This window comes from Peromyscus californicus, unplaced genomic scaffold (assembly GCF_007827085.1).
Source record: "Peromyscus californicus insignis strain IS unplaced genomic scaffold, ASM782708v3 Scaffold_17__1_contigs__length_78620276, whole genome shotgun sequence".
In the NCBI taxonomy this organism is placed as follows: Eukaryota; Metazoa; Chordata; class Mammalia; order Rodentia; family Cricetidae; genus Peromyscus; species Peromyscus californicus.
Window position 1 is genome coordinate 44,305,738 of NW_026294469.1, and position 27,829 is coordinate 44,333,566.

General features: G+C 42.9%; 2 long non-coding RNA genes across 2 annotated transcripts; both read left to right on the top strand.

Moving 5' to 3' along the window:
• Positions 1-2,499: 2,499 nt before the first annotated feature.
• On the top strand, positions 2,500-25,200 carry LOC128112832 (uncharacterized). Its single transcript, XR_008219191.1, has 3 exons — positions 2,500-2,619; positions 2,715-2,834; positions 25,012-25,200. It is a non-coding gene; the product is annotated as an uncharacterized LOC128112832 (long non-coding RNA).
• Positions 3,889-12,265, top strand: LOC128112833 (uncharacterized). Its single transcript, XR_008219192.1, has 3 exons — positions 3,889-7,249; positions 11,035-11,192; positions 11,936-12,265. It is a non-coding gene; the product is annotated as an uncharacterized LOC128112833 (long non-coding RNA).
• Positions 25,201-27,829: the final 2,629 nt, after the last annotated feature.

Genomic DNA, 27,829 nt, shown 5'->3' on the forward strand with positions numbered 1-27,829 from the left:
CCCTGCCCCTTGCTCCTCACTGCCAGGGGTGAACTAGCCAGGGCAATGCTGGAGAGCTCACCCCACTGGTGGCGAGGACAGGGGAGAGCTGGAGGGCTGACCAACCCTGCAACTACCCAGGCCCAGAACCAGAGTTATATGTTGGCCCACCCCAACATCCATCTCATCTGTGATCTGCTGGAGAACTGGATGGGGGGGGTATGTGTCAGTCCTGTGGTCCCAGAGTTGCAGGATCTCCACGACACAGATCAGCAAAGGCAGCAACGGGATGTCCGGGAAGAGTCCTGGGGAGGGCCCTGCGTTGATGGTGCAGCTGAGATGGGGGGGGGAGCGGGGGGAGGCCTCAAACCAGACCAGTGATTCTTCTCCATAAACGCCTGCATATAAAAATATGTGGATAAAGGAGTTTACTGAGTGACTCTGTGTCACACTGTGGCTTTCATGATGAGATTTTCCTCTTCTTTTTCTTCTCCCTCTTTTTTTCTTAAATTTTATTTTGTTTTATTTTGGGGGTGAGGAGGGAGATGGGTGGGCTTGGGAGGCATGATGCGAAAGACACAAAGAACAAATTAAAACTAACTAACTAAATGCATGAATAAAAAAGGAAGAGGAGGAGGAGAAGAGGAAGAGGAGGAGGAGGAGGGGGAGGAGGAGGAGGAGGAGGAGGGGGAGGAGGAGGAGGAGGAAGAGGAGGAGGAGGAGGAGGAGGATGCCCTATTATCCTGTCACCAAGCAAGAAACGTTGATCTCAAGATCATTTTCTGGTTTTGATAGCACCTAAAACTGAGTAGCATTGTCTGTGGTTAAAGAGGGAAAATACACAGAATCAGGTAGCAGAGTTTTCTCTCTGGCGGGGCACTAGTGGGGTAGGGCAGTCCCTATGTTTCTTGTTTAAACACAGCCTTTCTATCTGTCAGGACCTGCAGCTCTATTCACACTGCCACCGTGCAGCCCTCCCCTCCTTTCTAACTATGCTTTTGTCCGGGTTTAGAAACACAGGCTCTGCTTTGGCACATGTCAGAGCCCCAAGGCTCACCAGAAGCTCTGAAGCCTTTACTCAAAGCCCTTACACACCTGTCTCTGCTCTTTGTCCTGATCCTGTTATTTACCTATCATTTTGTGTTTGCTAACTGTACGTGTATCTCTCTCTCTCTCTCTCTCTCTCTCTCTCTCTCTCTCTCTCTCTCTCTCTCGCTCCCACAAGACTGAAAGGCTGGGTCATGACCCGTTCATTAGCAAACTACCTCGAATTAAATGCACACACGGCAGCTAATGCGAATCCTGAAAATCTAGCTCAATAATTCATAATCTTTATGTCACACCCCAACATCAAGACAGTCATCTGTTTAAAAATGTGACTCTTGAATACAAACACGTAACTGCTTCCTGTCGCCTAACCTACTGAATTAATACTGTTTAACTTGAGCCGTATTATCTTCTGCCAAATCCAGCCTCTCTCTTCTCACAGCCCAGCTCGCTGGTGTTCTTCACTCCTCTCAGGAAGATCCGCAGATGGACTCAGCCCATTGTCAGTCCATGGCCCAGCATATGCTCCTCCCTCTGTGCCTTCACACATTTTATCCCCCCTCCCTCTTCTCTCTAGCAACTCCCCTCACCCTCTCCCAGCACCCCTGCTGAAAGGAAAATCCACTGTTCTGACTGCTCCCTCTCGGCTCAGCAGGGCCTCAAAGCCTCACCCTGAGCTTCCAATTTCTCTCCTCTTTCAGCAGCTTTGGAGGCAGGCTGCCCTTTCCTGCCGGGGTCGACTGCTTTTGAGCTAGACCCCAGCCCTCTGAGGTCTGCCTTTTCTTCTTCAAGCCAAACCCACATAGAGCAGAGTTCATCAGGAATGGGTTCAAATACCGTTAACTGATACTCAGCAGGGCAATTTTTTTTTGTTTGTTTGCTTTGTTTTGGAGATAGTGACTTCTTCCACAAAAGGAAGCAAGACTTTCCGCCCTGTGAGTTGTTGCTAACCACACAGCACAGAGTGAATTCCTAAGTTTCATTTCTCCAGTGTTTCACACCACTTAGACTAATGCAAGAAATTTATCATTCAGACCTTTGTTTCAATTACAATATACTGAGAGAACTGGGGGGAGGGGGTGGTGGACACAGAAGGAAAGAAACACAAAAATCTGTATCTACTAGATGCATCTCGAAATCAAATCTCTGTTCTTTATTCTGGGGGGAGGTGGTATAGGAAAAAATATTCAGGGCTGGCAAGGGGCCAGGGTGGGCATCTAATGGATCTTTTTGTCAGCTGTCAGCTCTCTCCACTGAGCCGCACGCCCTTCGCTGCAGATGAATACTCTTCCCTGCCTACAGAAAGAGCCAGGGTGGCTCCGGGTGGGTTGTAGGCATTTCAAAGGAATTCTTCTTCCCCCAGCTCTGTCTGTGTTGTTCAAGTGCCTATTTTCAATTTGCAGTTGTGCTGGGAAAACGTTTTGACTCTTGATTTAGAATGTGCACTCCCAGAAGGTTCCAAGAGGGTTTCAGGCAAAGAGATAAAGCCTGTGTCTTTGTGCTTCTTTACAGCCTGTGCTCCGTGGCAATAATACATACCCCACACTGTGCTTAAATCCCTGGTTTTATGAAAGCCAGCCCAATTCCTATTTGGTAGGTCTTTTGACATGCAAGCACCGTTCCCTGCGGAGGGAAGCTAGATGCTGCACTTTTTCTCATCTCCTCTTTGTTTCTCCAACCTAACACAGGATTCTCTGGGAAGCGGTACCGTGAAAGGCACAGGAGAAACCATAGCAGCAAAGAGAGATCCGACTGTAAACAGGATACCTGCCACGGCTGGCTGCAGTGAAGAGTTCCCTTTCATGGAGGTAATGGGACTTGTGGGCTACACGCTGAGCAGGGTTGAAACAGATACCCAGGCACCAGCTAGCTAAGTCCCAAATTACCGAGGCCAATTGAAGGATCACCAACTCTCTCTCCCAGCTAATGAAATCTGCAAATAAGTCAAATCCAAGGTAGCTACTGAGAATTTAAATACACACCGAGGCTGTTAAGCTAAGAGAGCACAATCTGATTCTTTCTGTAGCCAGAAGGACTCCATCTTACTTCAGAAACAGCCTTCCATCTAGCAAAACCCTCAAAGAGGCTTCAGAAGATGTACTTTCTGTTGCCAGCACGTATCTCCATGTTAGCAAAGTGCCATACACTTGTCAGAGGGGAGATTCTATATTTATGCAGAACATTGCCATCTAGAAGTGGGTATTTGCTAGTTTTTATTTCATAACATTTTCTCCCCCAATCAAGCTAGCTGGATTGAATTTCAAAACTGAGCTTTCATTTTGGTGGCACTGGGAGGTGGGAGAGTGGGAGGTTGTAGAGCATCAAATCAAAATCTAATGAAGTTTCTAATCAAATAAATAACCACTTGACATTTATTACCATCCTTGGCAATCTGCAGAAATGCAATTGAGTAGATATGCCCCCAAACCCCATTTCCCATAGATTTACATTATGCTACCACATAGAATTAAGCTGACATAAGCTCTTTAAGACCCACTAAAGCAGCAGATTTTACACAACTTGTTTAGATTTTTTTTCCCCTTCTTTCTCCATGATCCCATTTTTCCCTGAATAACTCTATCCATTTTCTATTCCTTGTCCTTCGGAGAGGCCTGCTGGAGCCTTCCCTTCATGTCGTTTCAGGCTCTAACCCTGCAGTTTGAGTTTATCTTAGCTGTAAAATGCAACAGTAATTTATATGCCCCCATGCTCCTGCCTCTTCGGAGGCTCTGGCTGCCAGCTGCATACCCAGCAGTTTGAAGAAAGAGCTGTAATGAACGAGCACAGAGGAGGGGGTGGGGCCACATCCCAGGCGTTTCTTTCTGTTTCCTCCCTGAGCACAGGAGTCACATAAATGCCATTTTCTGTCACTGACTGACGGGAGCACTAAGTCCTTCCTCCTGGCACCCCGCCCCCTTCCTTCTGCCTCCTCTTCACCCCAGCACCCCGGGAACAGGTTTTCTTATTTCTTCCTTTCCTATTTGAGTCAGGGTAAAAAGGGTGAGTACCGTAACCAGCCAGGGTGCCATGGAGTGTAAGTTAGGAATGCCGACCTTGCCCTCTGGACCAAGACTTGGCTTTCTCTTGGAGCTGGGGGGGGTGCAAGGCACTGTTTCCTGGCAGTCATTGCCTTCAACACTCTTGACAAGTGTGGCTGGGTTGTTGAGGAGATACATCGGAATGTGATTCAATTGTCTCAGTGATAGGTTGCATGTGCCTCAAATATATTTAAAAAAATAGTCATTTTTTTTTCTGGCCTCCAAAATCTTTTCACCCAGCACTGTCTTTGCCTCCAGTGTTCAGTGGGTAAAACATGTCCTGCGTCATGTCCAGCCAGGCATACAAGTTCACTGAGTGCAGTAAAGCCCACTGCAGTCACAGAGGAGAGCTCCCTCCCTGCTAAAACTGTACTGCTGTCCTTCGCCAGTTGGTTGAGGGGAGGAAAAACAATCAAACCACTTAACGAAAGGAGAGGAAGGGCTTTGCCTCTGCTTCTGTGTTCAGTTATTAGAGCTGCCCCAGTGGTGGCGGAGACCGATATACGATGGCGGGGTATCTGCATCCTCTTCCTGCTATGACTATGAGCATCTCCAAAGGGGATCTTGTCATTTGAGATTTCTATCTCCCTGTAGCTTTGTGCAATCTTGATTCTGGTCCAAAGACGATGGATCTCAGAGACACTGGTGAAGAAAAAGCAGAGAGCTGTGTTGTGAGGGGCTGGACTTCAGATCAACCCATGCAATGCTTGGGCTTGCCAGTGCAGTCCTTCCTTAATTCTGTCACAATAGAAAGGTATTCACTCTCATTTTTCTTCCCCGGGTACACCCAACATCTACAGTGACAGTTTACACGGAGAAATGAATTACTCACTTTATAAACAGTTCGACATATCTTTTGCTGAGCCAACGTGAGAGAGGTACTTACATACAGGAAAAAAGATGTTTCCCTGGGGTTTCACAGCCAGGGTGGGAATAATAGCTTATTCCTTATGGCTTAGCATAAGAGCATTGCAATTCATTATAACTTCAATTTGGAGGAAATTTACAAGACGAAAACAAGAAAGCTAGCCAGAGTGCACTGTATTAATCCTTCCATTCTTTCTGCAAAAGATCATTTGGAACCCCTCCAGCCTTTGTCTTTATTTCCCTTCCAATGGGTCCTAAATTTGCACAGAAGGAAAATAGATGAGACAGACTCATGTGCTTTCTCAAGGTGTTGTACACAGGCACAGGCTACTGAGGAATTATAATACAAATATACTAGGGTTCCCAAGGTCTTCGAAGCACAAAGATCCAGGAAGCTACTGTCACGATTCTCTTAAAGAAATAAAGAAAACCCTTACATATTGACCCGGAAGCTGAGGGATTTTTCTAGACTACAAACAAAATGAAAGCTGGCAACTATACCTAACATAGGCCAAAGAAGAGGTAGGCTGACACCTACCAACACCTTGAGGGAAAACTCTGAGTATGAAGTATTCATTACAGAGTAAACAGAGGACACTGGAGAGAACCACTTGTCATTTAAACTAAGGAAGCAGGCCAGTCATTAAAATGTATCAGTGTGGATGACCTGCTGTGTGGAGCAATTTTGAAAGTGGTATTTAAAACTTGGGATTGATGTTTGTCCCTTGTAAGTGAAGAATTGCTTGTTTGAAAATTATTTATTCAGCTGGGCAGTGGTAGAGCACACCTTTAATCCCAGCATTTAGGAGGCAGAGACAGGCGGATCTCTGGAACTTTTTTGAGGCCAGCCTGCTCTACAGAGCGAGTTCTAGGACAGCCAGAGTGGTTACACAAAGAAACCCTGTCTCAAAAACAAACAAACAAACAAAACACAAAAAATCCCACACAAAACCCAAAAACAAACAAATAAAAAATAAAAACAAAACAGAAAAACACAAACAAAAAAAACCCAAAAAGAATGGAAAAAGAAAATTATTTATTTATATATCTACTTTTGCATGTGTCTGTTTGGGTAGTGTGTTTGTATGTGTGCGAGCACATGTGTGGGTATGTGTCGGGGTACACATGGAGGAGGCTCAAGGCTGCACATTGTTTATTGAGATAAGGTCTCTCTGTTGAACCCGGAACTTGCCAGTATGGCAAGCTAGCCTGCTTGCTCCAAGGATCCTCACCTCCACCTTTGCTGTTATGCACCCTGCTTCTGTGTGGGTGCTCAGGATCTGAATTCTCATCCTAATCCTTACCTGATAAGCGTGTGGTTCACTGAACCGTCTCTTCAGCCCCAACACTTGCTTTTTTGATAGTATCGAAATACAGACAACATATGTAGAAAATTGCCTTTGTGCATAATTCGTGGCTCTTTTCAGTATGGAAGAAAGTTTAGCCCACTTTTACATAATAGACTTAGATACATTATAAAGTATCCCAGCGAAGCCGAATCAAACCTTAGAATCTTGAGCTCCCTCTAAAAGTGAGAGTTGACATGATCGTTGCTTTCCTAGCAACAGGATTTGGGGCTAGGAGTAGACCCAAAAAGAAAAAGAAAAGCAATGCCACATAAAAGAACAGAAAAGATGCCAAGAGAGATGTCAGTGCATGACTCTGCTGGAGGGTGGTTCGTAGAATGTATGAATTCAATGCTTCCAAACTTCCTTTCTCCTTGAATTCTGAGCCCAATCCCTAGGGAGCTGAGCAGATGAATCAAAGCAAAGGACACCAACCCTAGGAGCCCGGGCAGCAATCAAGGTGACGTATGTGTACCTCTTCCCAATGTTGTGTCCTTTACGCAGTGATTTGGAGCAGCCCAGAAAAGGGCCTCTGTAGGAATGCATCACTACGTGTTGTGAGCCAAATTTTTGTCCCTTCTCAATTCAAAATCCGCCTGCTATATTAACAAGGTACTTTGCCACATTCTCGCTACATTTGGTAGTGAATTATCCATTGTGATTATTGGCAGAGTAAATGTTGGCATCTAGACTCAACTTCCACATCACTAGGGCTGTTATCCCTGGCAGCTCCCTCCCATGACTAAGCTCCGATTTCAGGTAACAATGTGCTATTTATCACCAGCTCCCTTTAAGAAATTTGCCATTTTAGTTTGTTTTCTTTTAAGCTAAACACATATGTTTGGTATATTTATACACACACAGCCTCACTTTGAAAGTCTTCTCCCGTGCGATGGAAATTTCATTTTGCACCTGAGTTAACCGAACAGCCACATGGACAAAATGATTTTCTTCTGTACAGAAATGTAGCAGGTAATAAAGCTGTCTTTGTAGGAAAGTGAAAACTCTCTACGTAAAAAGCACTAATTTGGTGACTATGTTAAACACACTTTCATATAAAATAGTTCCGGCCCTGGAGGAGCTTGTAACCAGTGGAGGGGGGGAGGGGAGGGGAGCTTGCAAACCTTGGAAAGGCGCCAGACAGAGCCAGCAATAAGTGCTAAGTGATGAGTGTAGAGGAAAGGAGCTTGCAAACTTCACAGAGGGGGGAAGCATTGATTTAAAGTGGAGTGGCCTGGAAAACCTTTGTGTAGCTGGGAAGTTGTGAGTTTAAAGCTGGAGAACAGGCAGGGTGAGGTAGCAGATCCATAAAATCCCAAGATTCATGAAGCAGAAGCAGGAAGGTCGTGAGTTCGAAGCCAGCCCGGAAGACATAAAAAGCCCCTGTATCAGAATAAACAAGGCTGGCAAGATGGTTTAGCAGGAAAATGCAGGTGCTTATCACAAAGCCTGACGACCTAAGTTCCATCCCTGGGACTCACACGGTGGAAGGAGAGAACTGACCCTTGTAAACTGTCCTCTGACTTACCACGGTGTGTGCTCATGCGTGCACACACAAAAGAAAGAAAGAAATGTAACAAAAATTAAAAACAAACAGCAACAACAAAAGAAAGAAAGACCCAGATGTACAAGGGGCAGGAGGCAGGGGGATAATTAAAAAGTAGAGATGCTAATAGATGGAAACACCTTGTCTTTGTGGAAGTTAACAAGTGAGCAAATAAACTGTTCAGGCCCCATAAGACCAACACTGTCCTATTTGTTAGGGATATAAAAGTGATGAGGTCTTTACCATCCCAAGATCCTTAACAACAAAAGCATGATGTGGGACTGGAGAGATGGCTGATTGGTTAAGACGGCTTCCAGCATCTATAACTCCAGTTCCAGGGGATCTCATGCCCTTTTCTGACATCTGCGAGTACCAGGCATATATGTAGTATACAGACATACATGCAGGCAAAATATCCATAACATAAAATTAAATTAAATTAAAAATCTTTTTGTAAAAAGTCTAATGTAACATAGCCTGTGTAATATAACATAGTCATCAGACTGCCTTAGGTCCCATCTTGGCTGTTTTTCACACAACAAGATCATATGATTCTGAATCTCAGACCCTCAGATGTAATACTGGCACAATGATGCCTTCTCTCTAAGATTGTTACAGTAAATGAGGGAAAGAAAATCTCTGAAAGAAAGGGATCAATAATTAGCTGATAGTGATGATTCTGTATGCTGTAGTTATCCCTACCACTTCCTGCGTCCCACAAAATGACCATCATATAGCCATATTGATCACAGTAACCAAGATCATTCAACCAAAGTCCACTAAGGCCTGTTATACCCCAGAGACCGTGTCACTTCCAAAGAGGAGCACGTGAGCTCAGATCTTTTGCATACAAAGCTGCAGGTATAGGCAACTTAGCTAACTGCTCTCAATTATACTTTTCTTATTTTAAAAAGAAAATAATCGAGCTTGGGAGAGATCTCTTTGAGTTAAAGGGCTTGCTCTAAAAATTAATGACCTGAATTCAATCCTCAAAACCCATGTAAAAAGTTGGATGAGGTTGGTGTGTATGTCATTTTAGCACTCCAGGAGAAAATGAGAGGCAGAGACAGGGGAATAAGCTGGAAACTTGGGGGCCTGATATCTTGTCCATATGCAGGGCTAAACCAGAACAGAGTCCCTTCTTCAAAACAAAGTGGGAAGACAAGACCACTCTGATAATTGTCCTTTGACCAATACTTGGAACACACACACACACACACACACACACACACACACACACACACACACACACTTAAAATAATAAAAACACCAACTTCTTCAACCTCTTAGGAGATAATTACAATAAGTTATGAAAGCACGTATTGATGTCCAAAATTACTAGCTATGATTTGAATTGCCCCCAGTGAGCTGGATCCATTCCGCCAGCTGGCCACTCCTTTTTTCCACTCCGTCTGTGAGCGGAGCAGACTGAAGTACAGCTAGCCTTTCTCTTTGGAATGAGAAATGCTGCCTAGAAAGAATCACGCGAATAGTGACCAAATATAAAAAGAGTAGCTAATTTTATTTGAGGATATACTGTGTATCCGAGACTGTCAGGAATGCCTGTACAAGTTCATGGTAATGATGTAGTGCACTGCTATGTTCTTCCAATTGAAACACTCATCCTGAGAGAAAGAGAGAAGGTCAGAAGGCCTTAGACAGCTCAGGAAGCTGCAGTCACAAGGCCCCACCCCAAGTTTACAAAAGCTACAGACTATAGGGAGAGTCATGGAGCTGACTGTAGGCTGAATGGGGAGCATGAGGGATGCAGCCTTCATGAGCTGTGGCCCATGCCTGAGTGGGCTCTTCAGAGCTACAGCCCTTGAGTTTCTCATGCTCCTATAAGTAACCCTTCTCCCATGTTCCTGTAAGTAACCCCAATAAACTCACTGCTTTACCAAGTTGGAGTTGGGTGATATTATTTCATTGGTCTATTGTCAGTGCCCTATGGGAGACAAATGTGTTTGTTCATGTCTTCCTAGGTAATGTCATACCACAAATGGTTACATCATTCCACAAAGATACTTCTTGTTGATATCACGTTCTTCATTCAAAGCTGTTGTATGACTTTACTTGGAAAGACATGAACAAACACCTACTCATCCCAGACAGGACACTGGTGACGGATCAAACAGTTGGTTCTACCAAAGTCCAGCCTGCTAAACCAATGTGTTCATCATCGGGGTTATTTACAGGAGTATAGGTAAAAGGAGTTACAGTGAAGATTCAGAAGCAGTTGTAGCACTGAAAAGCCCACCGGAGCTTGGGTGCCGACTCATAGATGCTGCCTCTCTGGAGTTCCCTGCAGGGCTTGTAGGTCAGAGTCTCCTCTCGGAGCTGGGGAAGGGCTTCATGAATCTCACTAGTTCCAGTTTTTCCAGACTTGTGTTGTGTACTAATGAGCCTCTCTCCCTCCTTCCTCCAGGAGAGAATGTTTCAATTCACACTTTGGTGCTAGTCATCAAATGCATTCAAATAAACTTTATTGTGTCATTCAAGCGCAAAATGTAAGACAAAATAACTTTGGTGTGAAGAAAAGAGAAAAAAAAAAAAAAAAAAAACCTTGGGCATTGTCAGTCTTCAGAAAAGCCCAGGGCAAGAAAGCAGGAAGCGGAATCTGTTTTCATAGACCATTTTGTTTCTATTTAATTTGTGTCTGGTTGGGTAAATCAAGATGGCCACACTTGCCAGAGAAACGGGGAGTGGAAGGATTTAAAAAAAAAAAGTCAAGTGCATATCTTGCAGCAAGCCTTGGTAAGGTATGCCACTAAGGGAACACTCCAAGGGCAACAGAGTTAGTACAAGAGTTTTATTGGGGGTGGGAAGGGGATAGGGAAAGAGCGAAAGGCTGTGGGGGACACGAGAGGCAGATAGACAGACAGAGAGAACAAGGAAGAGGAGCAAGAGACAAGAGAGAGAGCACTGTGCCTGGCGGACACTTTTGAGAGGTGCACATGTCCTTTAGCTGAAGGTGAAAAGGCACCCGCAACAGCAGGAACTGGTACAGTAGCAGGAACCAACATTCCTCCCCTTTGCTTATTGTAAGAAGGTAAGGAAATAGGAAGAGGTAGCTCGTGAGGTGAGGAGAGGGCTGCCATGTTCTTTAGACTGCTTCCTGTTTTCTGGGGATATTGGTATCTTTAGGGGACCCAAGAAATCTAGGATCCTGGCCAAGTCCTGGGATAGCTAACTGTTTCACTTGCTGTCCAAGCTCCAGGCTCTGAGGGACTGTCCAGCACTAGGAAAGTGCAGGCCTAGTTGAAGCAGTCTGTGAGGGTGGACCACCTGGAAGTAGCCATTTTGAAGCTGTCCAGGATGCAGATTTTGAGGGGACACCTGGACCTGGCAGGATGCTGGCAGAAGATAAAGGTAAGGAGTTCAGAGGGAGGGGAGTCCCAAGACCAGGGAAAGGTGGAGGAGATTCCCACCCTCAGGAATAGGCAGTGGGTAGGGAAACGCTGTTGACTGACAGTACTTATCATTTGACCTGTGTGAGGTGGACCCAAGTCAACTCCCTGGAGCTTACAGGAATGTTTTTGAATTTACAAAAGGAAAATGTGACCCTCTCAGCCAACTTCAATATGACAGAGTGAATATATGAACTGGTGGAGGCACCCAGAGTTCTAGGTTAATAGCTGGCCAGAATTAATTAATGTAAATCCAACAATGAGGAAGAGATACATTTCAGTGACTGCAGGGAAGTTGGACAATTGATCTCAGACATGAGAGTGCAAGCCTGCTGGTGAAAACATCATGAATTTTTTTTATAGTGAGTTTTCCTCGAAATGAAAATGAAAGAACACAAAGATAATGTTTCATTGTATAGGCCATTGCCTGGAATTTAGGAAGTGCCTTCTGGTTATCATAATAATCTTTTGGAAATTTGGAATACTTAACTAATTTTATGAATTTGGACTCATAAACCATAGTAATCACACAACTCTCACATAGAAACACCTTTATTGTTTTTGAAATAAAACTTACAAAATAGCTCTAGGTCCTCAAATAGTGTATAAGGAGCACCCACATAAGAAGTTAAAAGCAAATGACCATGTAGCCTGTCTGGCAGGGTATTCTAAAGAGACACTGGTTTTCCCCTTTTTGGCTACCAGAAAAGGCAAAGAATGGACCTCAAGAAATTAGAATTTCCTCCGGTAATCTTCTGCTGGGACAAGAAGGGCTGTGTCAGAGGAAGAACTGCCAGAAGATCTGAAACCTTATCTCTCCTTGTAGGAGATACTTGGAGCTGAGGCAGTGGTGGGCTTAGATGTGCGTAACTCTTGCTTTCTCTTTAAACCCTCAAGTGAAGATCACCCCCTACATGATCAGTTTGGGGAGGTCTCTGGGATCTTTGGCCACATTAAAGAAATCTCTCCTTTCTGCTTTTCACAATTCGTTTGCCTCTTTTAACTGTTTTCTTAAGGATGGGTGGCCAAACCTGGCTTGTGGGATATGGGCTGTGACCTGTAAGTTTGGTAACAAATAGGAAATTTATTAGTAGTAGCTGTTTTATAAATACAGGGAGCTTTTAAAATAAAGGGCCAATTTGTTTGGCCAAATGGCAAGATTTCATGCTGGTCCTTCCTAAACTACAAAAGCTTCTTTTTTGATAATTATGAGACTTTGGGAGTAATCCCAGTTCTACACTTACCTAATTCTGGAATGGCTTTGGAAAATACCACAGTAAATGATCCAAGTTACACAAACCCAACACATTCTGCATTTAACCAGTTATGCCATTAGGGTTCTCTCTTCATAAGAATTTTTCTTTTCTTTCTTTTTTTTGGGCGCGGGAGGAGGGGCAGAACTGAGCTTAGGGTCCAAGTTAAAGATAAATCAATAAAAATCTCTATACTGGGATTTCCTGGTTGAGAGAAAATGTGAGGGAAAGTCAGGCTAGGGATCTTATTTCTTTTCTTCATATAATTTTCCTTGGTGTCTTCTAGGCTACTCCTTGCTTCTGCCCGTGCTTTAGGTCTTTGATTTTCTAGGTTTAGTGTGCTCAGACTCCCTCCTGTTTCTGCTGTCATGACTTTCTTCAGGACTGTTTTCCCTCTCACTTTCTACACCGTCAGGCTGGTTATGGAACTGGATGGATATGAGGGTGTGCGTGTACATCCGTGCACATACACCCAAGTTGGAAATTAGAACACGTTGAGTGATAGAATTTGAGACCAAGTCACCAGGAGTGGGAAGGTCATGGCCATGCTGTCTAAGTAAGAGCTGCCGCTTATTGATAGGAAGCCTAGACACTGGGGGGATTTCTTGACTTTAAGTCACCCGGGGCTAATTGTAGAGTTTCCCATCACTTCCCACCACCCCACCTCCCTGTCAGCCTCTTGACTACAGTTATCTGTATGCTACATGATGCTACAGTATTTTTTTTTTTTTTTTTTTTTTTGGTTTTTCGAGACAGGGTTTCTCTGTGTAGCTTTGCGCCTTTCCTGGAACTCACTCTGTAGCCCAGGCTGGCCTCAAACTCACAGAGATCCACCTGGCTCTGCCTCCCGAGTGCTGAGATTAAAGGCGTGCACCACCACCGCCCGGCACTGTGGCATCTTTTAAAAAGTCATCTGAAATATTATTAGAAGTTTGAATTCAATAGTGCTTCTAACACCAATTGACATGGATTGCTCATGTCTAAAGGGCAAAGAGTTTATAAAGTTTGAACCTTAGAAGAAAAAAAACAAAGGAAACGGAGCCAAACGTCAAGATGAGAGTCGGATAATGTTACCTTAGACTCTTATCCTCCAGCTTCAAGAAGTGAAATCAGGCGACCCAGAGGAATCATTCGGTTCAGAGTTCAGAATTCCTCTAATCCCTTTGGCCAGTCAGAGGGACATGATCAGTCTGTGTGCATCTGTGAGTGATTGAAAGCAAATGGGAAGCGTTGCATGAGTTCCTGTCCCGGGAATATGCAGTGGGCATGGCTATTGTGAAAGTAAACATTGTAAATCATGGCTGACCCAAGCAGACGAAGAAACACAGACACATTACCAACATGTGGAAACCGACGCTTTCGCAGACACAGAGTAATGAAGAAAAAGCATGGAACAACTCATTACAAAAACCATGGTATTTCCACTATGATCCTCTATACTTAGTCTTAGAAAAGAAAGGTGTATTTAATTGTTGCTCTCTTGGAAATTCTCCTGCTCTGCTTCAATTTCTTAGTTTCCTTCACAGGACAGCTAGGAGATGACACAAAAGAAGTCTGATTATCTGGGGTAACTTTATAGCCATTTGAACAAATATTGCTGGCAGGTTGCATTGGTAAGGTTCCCATATGGGCTGTAATGGGCTGTGACTAAGTAAAAATAAAATTTATGTTAAGCAAGGGGTGTTACTCAAAAAGAAAAGAGTTATGGCAAGGCCAAGCTATTTGGCACTCACCCCCACTGCAGCAACCCATTAATACTGCAAGCTGGGTTTTTCCTTCTTCTCTGCATGCTCATCTTAATGACGCTTGCCCCACTTCCATGGGAACCAGGAAGGGGGAGGGAGACTCTCTGCTGGGAAGGCAATCAGACAGTTCAGGAAACTCTCAGAAACCCATCAGGATTTCGTAGAGCCAAGGGTTGAATGGAAACCTTTGCTCCAAGCCAAATGTATTGAAATAGAAATATCTTGAGCTCCACTCAAACATTGCTCTACGCTTCAGAGAGATAAATGCCACATGCTTTTTTTCCCCTCATCTGTGAATCCTGGGTTTTGTATAGATTCATACACACATTCACAATTACATAGGTCATGAAAGCAAGACCATCTGGGCAAAGTCAATAGGAATTGACTGGAGGGGGTGGGAGAAGGAAAAAGCAGTAGGAGGTGAATATGATCAAAGTCACATACAGTTGTCTAAAAATGTTCTGTGTAGTCTATCATTATGTACAGCAAATAGAAGTCAGTAAAATGTATAATAAAAGTCAACAAATCTGCTTCCATCAGTCACTGGGTGAGGATTCTATATGACAATTAGGGTATTCAGCCATCCGATCACCAGAGTAGGCCAGCTCAGGCACCCTCTCAACTATTGCCAGTAGTCTATGGTGGAGTCATGCTTGTGGATTCCTGGGAACCTCCCTAGCACTCTGTTTCTCCCATGGTATCTTCATTTATCATGGTATCTCTTTCCTTGCTCTCCCACTCTGTTCCTGTTCCAGCTTGAACCTCCCACTCCCCTAAGCTCTCATTCCCCATCTCTTGCCCTCCATTACCCCTCCCACCCCCAGGTTGCTCCCCGTGATGGAAGCAGATGCTGAGATCCATGGCCAGGTCCCAGGCAGAGCTCCAGGAGTCCAATCAATGAGAGAGAGGAGGGATTCTAAGAGCAAGGGATATTGAGACTATGATTGGAAAAAGTACAGAGACGACCAGCCAAACTAGTGGAAACACATGAACTGTGGACCAATAGCTGAGGAGCCCCCATGGTACTGGACTAGGCCCTCTGGATAAGTGAGACAGTTGTTTAGCTTGAACTGTATAGGGGGCCCCCAGGCAGTGGGATTGGGATCCATCCCTAGTATATGAGCCAGCTTTTTGGAACCTAGGGCCTATGGTGGGACACTTTGCACAGGTTTGGTGCAGGGAGGAGGGGCCTGGACCTGCCTCAACTGAATGTGTCAGGCTATGCTGACTCCTCATGGAAGACCTTGCTTTGGAGGAGGTAGGAATGGAGGGTGGGTTGGGGGGGAAGGCTGTGGGGTAGAAGGAGGGAGGACAGGGGAATCTGTGGTTGGTATGTAAAATGAATAGAAAATCTCTTAATAAAAACAAAAACAAAAACAAAAAGAATGCTGTGGGTCACAGGAATATATCATAAGAACTCAGCTGGTTATGGCAAAGTCACTACCTGGAGGGATCAGGGAATTCTTCCAGAGGAAGCCAAATTCCAAGGAGCTTTTGGTGTTATTTGGCTTATCCAGAGGAAGCCAAATTCCAAGGAGTTTTTGGTGTTATTTGGCTTATTATATATCAGCTGTCTTCTGTTATGAAAATCTTGTGTGCCTTCATAGTTTTCCCAATTGACTTTTCCCTAAGAAGGACTAACAGTGGACTGATCACTCTCTGGACATACACATTCCAGGTATTTGGAGAACAACCTCAGGAAAGACTTCCTCTGGAGTCAGATATCTCCCTTGGCCACTTTCAAGGACTAGCAGTAATAACATTCCATATACAAGTCTCCTGATTTAAGGTAAATTCCACAAGGAGACACTGCCTAGGTCAGGTGGATGTTAAGTAATAGCTTTACACAATTTAACTCAGTCCCTCCTTTCTTACAGACTTATTAACTTTATAAACTTTTAACTCCTTACCTAACCACTTCTAGGAATATTTAGATAACCTTCTGCGCTGACAGCTATGCTCAGCCAGAACCCCAGTTCAAGCCTGCCTGTAATTTTTATCATTGGTAGCATCCGGCCAGGTCCATCCCCAGAAGGAGGAAAGTACCTTATCAGAGATACCTCTGTACTCTCTAAGAACAGACTTAAACATCCAGGCTACCTGTTTGAGAAGGCCTGGTGGATGTGCCAATTAAGTTTTACTTCCTTCTTTCCCAAACCTTACCTCTAGTTCCAGATCTCCCTTTAACTATCACCAGAGTCATCTACCTGTCCACAGGTTGCCTAGCAACTGAGCACACTTTGCCCCACCCTGCAGAAAAACAGCAGATAGCTTGGACAGATAGGAGCTATAGGAAAAAAGAAGACAGTTTTATTTTCTCCCATTGACCTAGCAACTTAAAGTTTCTTAACATTTTCTACCAATCACGTTTAAGATTATAGTTGAGCGCGTAAGAGCCCTCTTTTTAGATATTACCTGAATTTAGCCTTTAGTTAATTCATTTCCCCATTGGTCACTTCCCTTTGGGGTTGCAAATGATAATTAATGGTTATTGCCCCTCTATGTGATTCTTATCACCCCTCCATTTGACCCTGGAAGCCTGGCTTTGCACTGCCAAGGGATTACTATTTGTAAGTGTATATATACCAGGACTCCCAGGGCACGTGGAGGATAGAGAGATGGAGAACGGGGAGGAACAAGGAGGATTTTGACCAGAGAGAACATGTGGATGAGATGGAAGATGAGGAAGAGTCAGATGGGGAAGTACTAGCTGGGTAAGAAGAAGATGAAAAGGACCTAGATGAGGCAGAATTAAGATGAGAGAATTAAGATAGCACTTAGAGGGAACAGTAAATAAATATAGAGAGAAATCAGGCAAGAAAGGAGCTAGGCACAAGAACAGAACTGAAGCTGTGTAAATAGGATGTTATTCCAGAGGAATTAAAGCAAGTGGACTATAGAGCTCGGTGTGCTGAGATTCTATTTCCTGAAAATAGTCCTCTGTTAGTAGTTCTCTCTCCTGAGCCCCTGGGATGTATAATATTAAGGCTGGTCCATCTAATACTATACAAGAACAAAACAAAAAGGAAGTCAACAAATACAATTACAAAACACATAATAAAACAGTTTCACTGGAGCAGACAGAGAGTGCCAGGCATGGGTAAGAAGAGAGAAGAAGGGCAGAGAGAGAGAGAGAGAGAGGGATATGAAAGCAAGACTCTTTAACACTTTAACAACAGGTTAATCCAGGAGTAGGATGACCAAAAAAAAGCAATAAGACAATAAAGGCGAAGTTAGACCTTTGGAATTCGACTTACTAGGTCTAAATAATAGATTAACTTTCGTTTATTTTGCTATTGTCTTACCGACATGCCTCTTTCTAAACCACCACAGACACTCTTAACTAACTTTATTTTTCTTATGTCCTTTTTGTTTGTTTGTTTGTTTGAGACAGCCCTGGCTGTCCTGGAACTCACTCTGTAGACCAGGCTGGCCTGGAACTCACAGAGATCCTCCTGCCTCTGCCTCCCGAGGCCTGGGATTACAGACATGTGCTGCCACTGGCTGATCCTATGTTCTTACAAAAAGACAAATTCTAAGTTTTACTCCATGTCTACTGGTATTGTTATTATTCTTTTTTATGATTCATTGCAAAAACGTTTTTGTTTGGGGCCAAAAATTGGGTCACTTTCGACTTTGGCCTTAGTGATATTCAAGAACTGTTTCTACTCTCATCTCTGTTAAGTAGTGAGTGTGAGAACTGATTTTTGCACAGTACTATTACCAGCTTATATTTTAGATTATTATGTGAATATTATTAACATATTTCTGGAGGAATGCTGGTATTCTAACATAAAGTCAAAACAATGATAAGTAAGTGAATATTTTAACTATTTCAAAGAAAAGTTTTCAAAATGAGCAAGAGTAGACCAACCTTAAGGAACACGTGGGAATGCTCAAAGTGCTCTGAAATGTTTTATAGCTTTTCTTAAGCAGCTTCCATAGCCCTGTCAGATCAGTGAATGAAAGGACACATTGCATTCATGATTTTATCCCATCCAAGAGCCTTTGAAATTGTATTGCATGGGAATCTAAAATGCTAGACTTGTTCACTGTGGAGCTCAAAAGCAAAGGCATACTCATTCACACTCGTTGGACTTCTGCAAATGTAATGAGAGCAGCTTTGGAAACTCTTTGCACTACAACTATAATTGCAAGAGGAAAAATCTGCCATTTAATATAGCTCAAGATTGCACATCTGCTTGGAGACATCTGCCTGCTAGCTGTGGCATATTTCTACTTATGAATTAGAAGTTGTATTTAGAGAAGGACAATCTGATATCTGACAGAAGTTTGCCTTGCCTTTAAGAGAAAGTATAACCAAGCAACCCTATCCTTGATGTACAGGCTACCCGGTGCTGTATTTTGAACTCACATCTGTAACTAATAACTTCCTTCCTCTATTGTCCCCTCTGTCCTTTTGCCTTCCCCCAGCAATGCTTTGTCTGGTTTGCAGTTCTTTGATGAGGTTACCTACAACCATCATTCATTAGTGTCTGTCTGTGGCTCCACTGAACTTCTCAACAGAGGTAGCAGACTCTGTACCAGGGAGAAGTAGTGCTCACCTACCACTGCCATAGTGGTAAGCCTACTCCTCCTGATAAGTATGCAAAGCAATCTAGCAAGCCCAAGAATCTTATTTTTTTGTTGTTTTAGTAAATGGCAAGTATTACCTATTATGGACAGAAGTACCTTCAAGTGCAATTGTTAGGAATGCCTGCGTGAGTTCAAAGTAATGATGTATTGCACAGTTACTTCCTTCCTATTGAAATACTCATCCTGGGAGAAAGAGGAAAGCTCAGAAGACCAGAGCCACTGAAACTCAGCTCAGGAAGCTCTGAGAGTTACAGTCACAGGCCCCATCCCAAGTACACAAAAGTAACAGTCTACAGGGAGAGTCATGGAGCTGACTATAGGTTGAATGGGGAACATGAGGGATGTGACCTTCATGAGCTGTGGTCCATGCCTGGGTGGGCTCTTCAGAGCTACAGCCTTTGAGTTACTCATGGTCCTATAAGTAACCCTTCACCCACATTTCTGTAAGTACATGAGGAATGTCCTCCACTGTGTCAGATAGAGGACTAGAGTATGGACGTCAACTAGACATCAGCATGGCTAATGACTAGGCCATGTCTGATCAGGCAATCCGGTGAAAGTTTGGGTGATAAAAGCTTGAGAGGGAAGTAAGTATAACAGAAGAAGGAAGGGCCTCTGTATGGAGGAGTATTTCAGTGGCTATAGGAGCATATGTAGAGGTTACTCTCAAGTGACCACCTAGTTAAATGGCATCACAAGGCATCAAAAGGAAAGAGAAGGTGGTTTGTCTATATATTGATAGTAGAGAGGGGGGAAGGAGCGAGGGGGAGAGACAGGAAGAAGAAAAAGAGAGAAAAAGGAGAGAAGGGAAGGGAGAGAGGGAGGGAGGGAGATGGAGACTAGATCATCTTCATATCTCATATGCCATTCTTCAGACGTTATACATCATATATTTACTTATTTATTCATTAATTTATTTACTTATTCATTTATTTATTTTGATATCAGGTCTCTTATTGGGCTGGCACTTGCTTAGACACTTGGACTGGTTAACTAGTAAATGCCAGGGACCCACCTGGCCCTGCTTCGCTAGCACTGGGACTATTGTATCTACTATATCTTAGCATGTCAGGAGTTATCAAACTCTACCCCATAGCTTGTGGCATGTTGAAATCTGCTGCTGTCTCCCGGCATTTACAGTTAGCCTCTGGTTCAGCTGTGATGCGTTGCACTATAGTGGCCTCTAATGTTACTTTCTCACTCACTCACAGTCTATACATACAGAGTGCTAATCATCCCATTGAAACTATTGCTGATCATCCTATTGAAACTGTGTGCTTTGCCTCATTCCACAGGAAATCTTTTGTGGAAACCCAAGATTCAAATAGTGTACTGTGGTTTGAATGTGTACCCCCAAATTTATAAGTTGGCAATTAGTCCTCAGTATACCAGTTCTGAGAGATGGGACCTTAGACAGCTACCATGCTCTGAGAACTCTGCTCTCATCAGTGGCTTAATGTCCTTATCATGGAGTGAGTTGGCAATCTCTGTACTGCATTCATCACAGAATTGCTCAGTCCTTTCTTGTTCTCTTGCTGTGTAACACTTTCTGTTTGTTATTATACAATACTGAAGCCCACAATCCTGGGCTTCTCTACCTCGAGGACCAGTACATTCCACTGGAGAAACATAAAATAGATGGGCTGAAAATGATGCTATAATCTAGTGGTTCTCAACCTTCCTAATGCTGCGACCCTTTATTTTATTTTATTTCAATTAATTAATTAATTTTTTTTTTGGTTGTTGTTTTTCAAGACAGGGTTTCTCTGTGTAGCTTTGGAGCCTGTCCTGGATCTCACTCTGTAGCCCAGGCTGGCCTCGAATTCATAGAAATGCGCCTGGCTCTGCCTCCCGAGTGCTGGGATTAAAGGTGTGCACCACCACTGCCTGGTGCTTCTACCCTTTAATACAATTCCTCATGTTGTGGTGACGCCCCCAATCATAAAATTATTTTCATTGCTACTTCATAACTGTAATTTTGTTACTGTTATGGATCATAATGAAAATATTTGATATTTAAGATATCTGATATGTGACTCCTGTGAAAGGGTCATTCATCTCCCAAAGGGGTCATGAGCCACATGTTGAGAACCAATACTGTAGTCTGTCATCATTTCTCACGTCTCTCTTTGCCTTTCCTACCTTGCAGTGAAATGAGTGAAAGAAAAAGATGTAGTCTCAATTTCCTAATTAGTATTGTTACTGGGGATTTAGAAAGGCTAGGGGACATAGGGATTATATGAATTAAAAAAATGAACAAACAAGAACAGGGCTTCCCCCTGTTTCTGGAAATTAAAGGGTTGCTCTGTTGCACGAGACAAACACAGATCAGCAACTATTTTTCTGTTTTTTGTTTTGTTTTTGTTTTTTTCCCCCTTTAACCTGTCTCTAACAGTTTCATGGTTAGTAAAAATGCCCCCAGTCTTCAGGAAAATCGATGTTCTCGTTCTTAGTTTTGATTTTATTGTACTGTGTCTCTTCCTCTGTCTTTTGTATCTTAGCGGGAAATCAGAAATGGAGATGCGTTAAGGATGGACGGCAGGATGCCACTTAGTATGAAATGATCTATGTTGTGTTTTTAATCATTAGGCCTTCTGATTATCTTTCATTTCAATCATTAGAACAGTCTATTAACTACCTCCACCCCTATCTGCCTCCCACTCCCATTTCACAGCTCTGGTACCAGGCCAATTCCTAACCGTATTGATAACACAACCTCCTATTGCTTTCCTATGCAACAAGGATAGAAACCATCTATGTCTTTAAACTGATGTAGAAAAAGAGCCCCAAACTGCCCAAATATGTTTATAGTTTTACTTAGAAAATTGTTCCCCCACTGTTCACTCATATAGTTCTCATTTTGATAAGATCAGACACTTAGATAATATCCAGATACTTGAGATATTTTTACCCTTCTGGATTTTCTTCAAGTTGTTCTCTGTTTTGAAGGTCCTTAGACATTTTCTTCATTTAGAAAATTGCTATCTACCCTTCATGATTCATCTCAAGTATCATTTCAAAATTATAAAGCTGTAAGACGGATGCAATATTTTTTCTGAATTTATTTTATAGACAATCCCTAGTCAGATCTTGTGGGACTCCTTTTCCCTAGCCAAGTCTTGTGGGACACATTTTATAGAATTAATTTGTGGCGAATACTAGGCTAAGTTATGGTGTCACCATTACTGTGCTAGAGGGGCAGGAAGGCTTAAGCAGAGGCCAAAGTCAAGACTGCAAAATAAGGGGGAGGGGGGATGTAGGCTGAGGAGATAATTGACAGACACACTAAGCAGAGGAACCATGGCACTCAGATTTTATCTTGATTAGTGTGGTACATAAAATTATTTAAGAATTGTTGAATGTCAGAGTCTGTCATCTTGAGTAGGGGGAGTGTTGTGGGCTGAGCTGGGGCCGCAGGAGAAGGGGAGTCCAGATTGAAAGATGCAGACCACCAAGGCACTGCTTATTTCTCCAGTTCTGATCCACACCTATAACCCGGATCTAATCTGCCTGTGTCTGCCTCCCTCCTATGTAGACCAGAGGCCCTAACTAAACAGACTTCCTGCAGCAGCTCCCCTCGCCAGGTGGCCAGATGGGTGTTCCAGACCTCTGTTGTTTCCCGGGACATTGACACAACAGCCAAGATCTTTGAAGTTTATTGGCGTACACTTGGTGTGCCTGGATCAGGGACTGGCACTGGAATGGTGTTTGGTTATTGGCTATGCCAGGAACCAGTCTCTAGAGCAGCAGTTCTTCTTTTCTGCCATTCTGGACTTTGCCCTGTCTGAGGCCATGGGGCTGTTTTGTTTGATGGTCACCTTCCTCATGGCTCTTAGCCATGTGAGGCTCCCTGGGGTCACCCAGCCATCCCTGCTACTTTGACTTCATGTCAGTCCTGGTGCTGGAGTATGCTAAGCTTTGCTGCTAAACACAATATTTCTTCTTTTAAAAATTGCTGAATGCCAGTTTGAACTTATTCTATTTTCTGCACAGAAGACAGTTCTCCTTAGTTACCTCTTCCTGTAGGTTGTTCTGGCCCTCTGAAAGTTCTGTTCAGGCCTCGTTTTGATATCCCTTGTCCAGTTCATGATGACCAGGTGCTATTTCAGTACATGATCACTTGATGTTCCATGGTCAAGCACTGTGTCACTAATAAAGCCTTGTAGCAGGCCAGAAGCAATTTCTCAAACGCCATGCCAGTATCTATTGCAAATGTCGCGACCTTGTTCCAGATACACAGGTCATGTGTCATTATTCTACTCCTGGGGCTTGGCAAAAGCACCTCAAGCCATCTTGTTCCAGCACTGTTGACACCTTATTTTGTCTTAAGAAATCAGTGGACATTTGCTGCCTACGTCTCGTGCTAATATCCATAGATATTTTTGCAGATTTCCATTTCCTTCCTATACGGTTAACTGAGAAAATGAAGGTATGTATCTTTCAAAAAAGACTAAGGAGAACTCCAGGGTTCAGCTGCTAAGATATCAGGTTTCTTTTTCTGACATTATCTGAAAAAAAAATGGCTCGAGTTATAAATTACATGAGAAATTTTTGGTTTAGATAAGAAACATTGACCTTTGGACCATCCATCCCTACTATTTTCAGAGGATTTAATCTGGGTTATAATATACCATCTACCCAATAGTTTGTCTTTAAGAATGCATCTCTATAATATTCTACAACAAGATCCTTTTGCAGTCAATACAATTATTGTATTGTACAATATGCATACCTGACTCTCTGCATCTAAGCATTGCCACACTGTTTTGGATTCTTATTTGTTCTGTGATGGACTTGCCTCCTGTCAGCCTTGTAGAACAGAAAAGAGCCACCACTGAGCTTTGTAATGTCATTTGTGCTTTTCTGACAAGCTCATTCATGATGGCCACTCCATGAAACATCACTTGGGGCACCATCCAGACTTATGAGTCAATTCTAGCATGACTGTCTTTGAGGTTTTCAATTCCTTTCTGTCCTAGCTACTAAAAGCATTCTGACACTTCAGTGACTCTTGATGAGGGCCATCTTTCCCCCATGCTTTCAGGAGTAGTTCTAGTTGCTAGTTCAATAATTTCCCAGGGTCTTTCCCAGAATATTAAATCCTCTCTATTTCAAGGGAATATTCTCATATCAGTTATCTTGTATCCAATTTCATGACTTGTCATAGGAATCAAGGACTCAGAATCTAGTCCTTTCAAATACACTGTAGCTAGTTCTTACAGCTCCCCTTGAGGGACAGCCTCTTTCCTTCCTATGGGTTTCACATGACCCTAGCTGGATTAAATACTGATTCAACCCATGTTATATGTTTATTGGAGGTGGAGCGACCTTAAATTTGACATTCTAATTGAGTAGCGAGGTCATTACTAGGAACTGTTCTTCCTTAAGTGCCACAACTGTGAGAATGACTCTTATGGTGCTGGTTGACCAGTTAGCTAAGGATGTATCTCTAAAGAGCCATCTCAGTGCCAGAGTTTCCTGTAGATCATTTGAAGTCTCAGCCTCATCTATATATTCAAGGCTGATTTGTCCAGTTTTGGCTCCCTTATATTCTCCTAAATGTTCTTCCTTAGGCAACTCCTATTCAATCTCCTTGAGTGCCCATCGCTCCTTCAGAGTGTGTTTCTCAGGGAATCTAAGCTAAGAAATCATGTACCTTCCAGTTGTCTTCTTATTTATTTGTGCACCACATATCCCTCTCCAAATTATAGAAATAACATTGAAATTCACTTCAGGTGGTAATGCTGTACTGTCAGAGGCCATGGAGAAAACTGAATGAACACATGCACTACATCTTCACAATGAGAAGAGGTGTTTGATGTTTGAAGGGGGAATGCCACTAGCAGGGTATGGTCATTTACAACAGAAGAGGGTGGCGGTCCAGAGGAGTGTGGTGGAGGAGCTAACAAGAGAGAGACATGGGACGAAAACTGGCATCAAAATGTTGATGAACAAGAACAACAGCTGAAGGCCTGAGGATGCAACAGGAAGCCTGGTTAAAAGAGCAGCACCCCAGAAGTCCCATGGTGGCAGCACATTAGGAGACTGCTCTCAGAAGGGCTTTTAGGTGACTCAGTGTAGAGCGTTCAGCCTTGGTGAGAACTGACAGAACACCTGGTGCTCTCTGCTCTTGGTTGAGCTGCATCATGCCTCATTAATGGTGTATCTATTCTCTTTCTTCCCTCAGCACAACATTAAAAACTGGAGATGAAAGCGTGCCATTCTAAAACATATTTGGCTCAAAGAAAAAGATGCTACCCGGGACTACAAAAGATCTCTCTTTAATGAAACTTTAATTAAACTTGGCTTTAATTTGGATCACAATGAAGAAAATAGGGAACTTTTCATGTTGCCTCAAGTGGAGAGTGCTGATGTCCCCCAGGAATAAAATGTTGCCTTTAAGTGTCTCTCAATTCTTTGCCAGTTTCAGTCCTACTGAAAGTCTACTGCAACAGCATAATCAACTGTTGGTTGTTTCCTTTACAGATTAATATGTCTTTCAGACAGATACATTAAAAATGTGTTTCTTGTGGGTGTGCCCACTGAGATGTTAATAAGAGCAGGGATAACTAGGAGAATAAAGCCCAGGGGCATAAAATTCAAATACGTCCCAACTCTTTCCTTACAGCTAACAGAATTATATCTGGTGTCAAGAAGGCACCAGATGGGAGCATAGAAGAAACGGGAAATGACTCTCTTCCGAAAAGTTCTTATGTGACAAACATCTCAAAACATCTACAAAATCCATACCTGAAAACAAGACTCAACTACACCATGTTGTGTTTGGACTCACCTGTTTCAGAGAGAAAGTACATGTTGCCCATAGCCATGTGTTACCTCTTCAACATGGAGAGGTCCATATGTCTCAGATTTGCCTTTGACCGCAGACATTTGCCAAGAACAGAAATGTGTCCTCATCTGTAGAGAGTAGAAGAAAGTTAGGTAAGTTCTGAAAAAGAACTCAACTGCATCATGTGTACTGAAGACAATGTTGGGTGTGTTACCTACAGATTGGAAAAGGAAGATGCACTCTACCCTTGACCACTGAAACATATTGTTAGCTGGCATTGTATTAAATAGAGCTTTCTAAAGCAGCAGAATATATATATATCAAATGGTGATTTATTATATTGGCTTATAGGTCAAAGGGTGAGTATTCCCAAGGTGGACGTCTGCATACCATAAAGATAGAGGACCCAGGAACTACCTTGTCCTTCCAGATGTCTGAATGTGTCAGCCGGCCAATCCGGCATTGAAACCTGAGACATTCCCCTGGAGAGTCACTGAGACTGAATCCACACAGGAAGTCTGAAGACGCTGGACTCTGATGGCAATAGCAGCTGTTAGATAGACCTTCTAACACCGAGGATGTAAGCGCAGCCAACCTCGCAATGGTTCTCCCTCAGAACTCTTCAAATGTGGCCAACCGTTGGATGGTGCTGCCCACTGTGTGGGAAGGTCTTTCTCCCTAAACTAATGCCCTGGCAACATCCTCACCAACACCCATCAAAAGCACATTTTATCCCCAAATACATTTCGAATTTATTTTTGTAGCAGTAGGACAAAACCCAGGAATAGATTGCCTTCTAACTCAGCTTAAGAATCTGTATTTAAGCATTCTCGTGCCCAATCCCGTTTCCTAGGTCTGTTGATAATGTTTTCATAGGAACACAGCAATGCTTGCAATTTATGTTTCGCCTATGGGTGGTTGCACACAACAAAGGCAGGACAGTGCAACTGTCACAGAATACAGCTCACAAAGCATATTTGTTACTGGGCAGCTATTATATCCATTGTATGCAGTGATGCGTTTCATAAAGGCATTTTCATACAAATATATATTATCTGCTTCTTATAAAACAAACACATAAACCCTTGCTGAAAGGGAAGTAGCTAACATCTGAAAACAGATTCTATTATCTGTCTAGGGCCAAGTATCAGTAGCAAAATTGTGTACTAGCCAGAGGAATCATTCCGAGCTTTGGGCACATGTTACTTACACTTTCATTTTCATTTATGAAAGACTCTGATCAGAGTAATTACTTTAAATACATGCGTAATTCATATTGGTTTAGTTGTAACATAAACATATAAGTGTATATACATATATATATATATTTATAATTTATATTTTGATTTGTGAACATCACCATACTGCTACCATGTTAATAACATCTACACATTCTATTAAGTCCCTGATGGCAGCATATTATTCTTCTAGGCCCTAAGTAATCTCTGAGCTTCAGTAGAGTGAGCAGTGGGCTTCTGAGGAGAAAAGAGAAATTTCTCAAAGAACACATGGTAAAGTAAAATCATAATCAAGAACCTCCTCTGGATGCTCTGGGCTGTTCTCTGAGACCTGCCTACCTACAATCTCACTTGGAATGTCCCATGTTGTTCTCTTTTTGACAGTAGGGTGAATCTGTGCCTGGGCTACCGATCTACAGCCATTGCATGTGGATCGATAGACACTGAGACATCACATGTGCTGTAGAGTGTGAATACCTCAGTCCTTAAGGATGCTATACCTTATGAAGGCCTAGAATGAGTAAGGTGCCAGTTAATGAAGAGAGTCTGCTGCATTCTCCCTCTGTCATGATATCTTTCCACATGCATGGGCTAAGCAACCATGGACTAAAGTCTCTGAAATTGTGAGTCAAAATACCCCCTTCTTTCTTTAGGTGGCTTCTGTCAGATATTTCTGTCATGTGACTGGAAAAGAAATTCATATGTTGCCTTTTATATGATATTATTTTGAGACACAGAGACAAACGTATGTGTGAATCTCAGACCTTAATAGTGGGAATCATGATAGGAAAATGGAAACCAAAAGAAGTGACTTAGTTCTCATCTGATATTTGGGGGTCTAGAGAGGGACTAGATGCAGCCTTCTCCTCCTAGAAAGCAAGGGCACACATTACACTCTCTTCTCCTTTCAGGACTTGAGTCCACTTTTCACAAAAGGAAGAAGAGTGAGATGAATGAGGTCACTAAACATAAACCAT